Below are 5,536 nucleotides of genomic sequence, written 5' to 3'. Positions count from 1 at the left end.
TTTATGGAAAGCGTGAAAGAAGCTTGGATGGGTTAGCTGAAGTATTCATACAGATATGCATGAGGATCTTCATAAGTGTGGGTGGGAGCAAGGGTGGGAGAAGAAAACTGGCAGACCAATAACCAAACACTGGGGCCATATCTCCTCACCCTCCTCTCACATCCCTCATGGAGTCTGAAAATTCTACATCAAACTAGCCTTCCGGGCCATTGTGAATGTAGATTTATCAAGTTGGAAGACAGCATGTATTTAATTTAGCAGTGTGTTAGCTTGATTTATAGCTTGTAAATATTTAAACATATGGTATATGAGCCTCTGTTTGTATTCTTGAGCTAGACCCACCGTTTATGGGCTGGTCTGGGAAGGAATAACAAGAGGATAAGACAATTGACAGCCAATGAGGAAGGGTTGGAGTATCTATAGAATGAAGTAAGGGTGGGGTATCTATGGAAAATAAACATTTTTATACACATTTGAGGAAAAGTTCGTTATTCAGTCAATAGTATATGTCTTCATTCCTAGAGCCATGGGTCCTGCATTAGCTCCTTTAATCCTTATAACCTTTGAGTTTACAAATGAGTACATAAACTGAGATTTAGAGAGATCGGTAATGTGCCCAAGTTCACACAGTTTGTTGTTGCTGGAGATTATTGCTGAGGACTACCCACTACCAAACCAATGTTATTTCCACCATATCTTGCTACCTCAAAACCTGAGAATTCCAAAACCTTTATCTTGCACAGAATGAAAAGAAATACCCTACTAAGACAAATATGTGGTCTTCAACTCATGATACACTTGAAATTCATGATGCAGTCTTAAAAATAATCTGTCATGATGTTGGCAGGTATGCAGAGAAAGGGAACCATCCTACACTGTTGGTGGGAATGCAAGCTGGTGCAGCCACTCTGGAAAACAGTACGGAGGTTCCTCAAAAAGTTGAAAATAGAGCTACCCTATGACCCAGCAATTGCACTACTGGGTATTTACCCCAAAGATACAAATGTAGTGATCCGAAGGGGTACGTGCACCCCGATGTTTATAGCAGCAATGTCAACAATAGCCGAACTATGGAAAGAGCCAAGATGTCCATCGACAGATGAATGGATAAAGAAGATGTGGTATATATATACACAATGGAATATTATACAGCTATCAAAAGGAATGAAATCTTGCCATTTGTAACGACGTGGATAGAACTAGAGGTATTATGCTGAGTGAAATAAGTGAATCAGAGAAAGACATGCATCATATGATCTCACTGATATGAGGAATTCTTTTTTTTTAATTTTTATTGTTATGTTAATCACCATACATTACATCATTAGTTCTTGATGTAGTGTTCCATGATACATTGTTTGTGCATAACACCCAGTGCTCCATGCAGAATGTGCCCTCTTTAATACCCATCACCAGGCTAACCCATCCCCCCCCCTCCTCCCCTGATATGAGGAATTCTTAATCTCAGGAAACAAACTGAGGGTTGCTGGAGTGGTGGGGGGTGGGAGGGATGGGGTGGCTGGGTGATAGACATAGGGGAGGGTATGTGCTATGGTGAGCACTGTGAATTGTGTAAGACTGTTGAATCACAGACCTGTACCTCTGAAACAAATAATACGTTATATGTTTAAAAAAAGAAGAAGAAGAAGAAGATAACAGGAAGGGGAAAATGAAGGGGGGGAAATCGGAGGGGGAGAGGAACCATGAGAGACTGTGGACGCTGAGAAACAAACTGAGGGTTCTAGAGGGGAGGGGGATGGGGGGATGGGTCAGCCTGGTGATGGGTATTAAAGAGGGCACCTACTGAATGGAGCACTGGGTGTTATATGCAAACAATGCATCATGGAACACTACATCAAAAACTAATGATGTAATGTATGGTGATTAACATACATAATAAAATAAAAAAAATAATAATCTGTCATATTGTCCTTATGCAACATCTACTCAGGTATATCTAGTTTAGAAATAAGCAGTAATGCTCTCGCTTAGATACAATTTTCTCACCAGAAAACATACACATTAGTGCACCATGAAAATCACCTTTTAACATTGACATTGTGGATCAACATTTAATAACTTATTATAATCATTCAATTTAGCCCACATATAGAAAAAAGGAAAACTCTTAGATATATACATACACATACATGTATAGATATGAAGCTTGGATGGATGGGCTGAGATATTCATAGAGATATACATAAGAACCCTTATAGTGTAAGGATTAATATATAGACCGCCAAAAAACCTAAAAACACTCAATATAAAACTTAACGGTATTGCATGTTTATACCAGAAAACGGCTACTTTGGTGCCATCTTGAGTTGTTGATTAACCATGAAATGCTAGTGATTAATTTTTAAATAAGTTGTGTACATAAAAAAAATCCATTAAAATAAGTTGATAGTTTTTGAAGAGTTTATGAATCATATTTCAGCAGAGAAAATGCCTGCACTCAAGTTGATTCCTGAGTAAACCTCTAATTTGGCTGGATTGGAGAATAAGAAAGCACTGCCTACCTGGTTTCATCTGAGATTATTTTTTTTGTGAATAAGTTTGGAAATAGAAAAAATTACTTAGTAAAAACTTAAGGAACAGTTATGTAATACAATTAGGAGTAAAGTAACATGGTATAAAAACGAAGTTTCCAGAAGTTTAATATTTAACACAGTTATTCACTTGTCGTCCTACAAAACCGGCTGAGGGCTTCTTTCACTGTCCTTGTAACATTAGAAAAATAGACACCACCAACACCTCGATGTCCTTCAGGTGCACCAGGCAGACTGGCGCAGAGTTATGAGTAACTATCAAATAATCTTATTTGGGACGACAGAAGCCCAATATATCTTGGATTTGCCTGGGGCCCAAGCTTCCCTGGGAAAGATCTTGACCTCTGACTATAACTGAGTTCGGGGTTAGATTGATATGTGTGAAACAACGCTCCTTCCCCTCTAAGGCGGAAAAAACGGGACCCTGGGAGTAAAGAGAACATCATTTGACTCCTATTGTGTGTGTGGCCACCACTGACCCAGTGTCCCTCATGCCCGGAGCCCCTACATGATATAAATGTGACCCCAACCATTCTGCTATGGGCGTCCACCATGAAAGATGTGGGCACAGACGGCGTGAGAACTATCGGTCCAGAGGAGAGAGGCATCAGTGACACCAAGTCCAAAAGCAGCAGAGTGACCATGAGAAGGGTAGAGAGTGACAGCCGCAGCCTCCGGCTTGGGAAATTCACCGTTTGTCCCCCTCCTGACACTTCCAAGGGCAAGAGACTTGCCTAATACCAACAAGGTGGCGTAGGGAACACTTGACTTACACATAATAGCTCTAAGATTTCTCAGAGATATTGATGGAGGGGAATCCGGAAAAGTCAGGACCTATCTATTATCAGTGGAGGAGCTCAGAGCCTCAAAATGTGGGCCTTTACTGTAAATGAAACATATATTCCCCAACTAGGAAAGCCAGGAACACACATAACACTACCTAATATGCATACATATGTATTACATAATGTACATACGTGCATATGGCCTGGTATAGGTAATGTTATTGTGCATTTTTGCCACTTGATCTCTTATTATTCAAAGGAAAACTATAATTCCTCTTGAAATACGTCCTTTATTTAATTTTAATGTCACATCAAGGGAAACATATACTATATATGTGCCTATAAGATTCATTCAACACATTAGGTGATTTCCCTGAGTCAGGCACCATACACAGAACTGGGTGAGCAGGGCAGATATAATCCCTACTCTCAGGCACATTATAATCAAACTCCCCTCCAAATACAATTAGCACTTGGAATGTTTCCTCAAAGTCCCCAGTTTAAAGCATACTAGTTTTCTGTTTTTTTATATATAAGAGGAAATATTTCTGATTTCACTACAGCAAAACACACCATACCAAATGGTAAGGAAAGGGCCAGCTTCATGGGTGTGTGATCTGTGCAATCACCCAGGGCCCGTACTTAGAAGGGCCCCACGGTTAATTTAATGCTCCGTTATCACTGTCTTAAAATGTGTAATAATTTTTTAGCAAGGAGACCTCGTATTTCCATTTTGCACCAGGCCTGGAAAATTACACAGCCACTTTGGAGTCAGAATAGTTCTGCTGCTTGGTGTAGAGACAGTATGTTGCTCATGTAAATGGGCAAAGGTTTCATGAATAGGGTTGCCAGATTTAGCAAATAAACATCCAGACACTTAGTTTTAGTATAAGTCCCAAATATTGCATGAGACATGGTTAGGCTACAAAGTCATCTGTTGTCTTCATAAAGCTCAGTTTTAACTAGGTGTCTTATATTTCAGGTGGCAAGCCATCTCATGAGGTAAAGGCCCTTGTAGGCTTATGGTGCTGGAGTAATGACTATTACTTTCACTCTCCGCAGTATCTTCATTTGTGAAATAAACCTTTCGGTCATTCTTGGAAAAGGACCTCAGAGAGAAGAACCTGATATTTATGACACCTCTGTGGGCCGGAGCCCTTGGAGCATTCTGAAGGCTGAGTCTCTGTGCCCTTAGCCTTTAGAGAGGCGGGCAGCAGAAGAAGTCTCAGAAGGGTGATAGGCGAAGAGGTGGATGGTTAAATGTGGGTAGTGTCAATGGGCCTTGTAAGAGTTCAGCAGACTCTCCGGATTTAATCATTTTGAAAATTTTTTTCAATGTGGAATAAGGAAAAAAAAATTACCTCACATATCATGCCTAATTGCTCACGAATAAGCCTTGAGGAGGCTTTCTTTGAAAGGATAAATTTGAGAAATGGAGAAGAATGTGCAAGGCATTGAAGCATCTCAAATCAGCTGAGTCATGGAGAGTTTGCCAAAATCTTGACTGTGGAATTTTTAACTTCACTTTTTGGATTCATTCGTATGTCTGTTTTCATTCCCTCTACAGTTTTTCCTTGAGATAGTAGAATTGCTTGAATATGACCCAATGGTGATTGCTAATAAATATAAATCCGTGCACCACTGACCGAATTCTGAATCCCTTATATTCTGACTTCTGTCACTATCAATTTCCTAAAATTTCTCTTAATTGCCAAACTCAGCAATAATTCTCCTGTCATGATGGTCTTTCTCTTCTTTTGGCTTTGACGACACTTGATGTCCCATTTTCTTAACTTCTAGCACCTGTCCCCTTGTCTGGCTCCACATCGTCTTCACTGTCCTTAATGCGGGCAATCTACAGATTGTCTTGCTCTTTTTGTTTGATGGTTTCTTTTGTTTTTTTTCTCTACTCTCCCTTTGCAATTTCCTCCCTTCTCACAGCTTCAACTAACAGGCGCCGATGTGTCAGAGCCACCTTGGCCCAGCGTGTGAGAGTTGATTGCTAGCACCTCTTCCTGATGGCACACACAGCGGCCTCACATGTGGATAGAAAATCAGCACATATACGAACCTAGCAACTCTTTCCCTTACCCGGTATCTGAGTATTCAACATTTAACAGACACTCCTGCCATACCCAATGTTGAAGGCCTTTTTCAACCTGGATGCAACCTATCCTGCAGCCTGATCTTCCAACTTCT

This window comes from Eumetopias jubatus, unplaced genomic scaffold (assembly GCF_037043125.1).
Source record: "Eumetopias jubatus isolate StellerSeaLion01/CBP00866 unplaced genomic scaffold, mEumJub1_p1.0 scaffold_3, whole genome shotgun sequence".
Taxonomy (NCBI): domain Eukaryota; kingdom Metazoa; phylum Chordata; class Mammalia; order Carnivora; family Otariidae; genus Eumetopias; species Eumetopias jubatus.
This window is presented reverse-complemented; position numbering follows the sequence as displayed.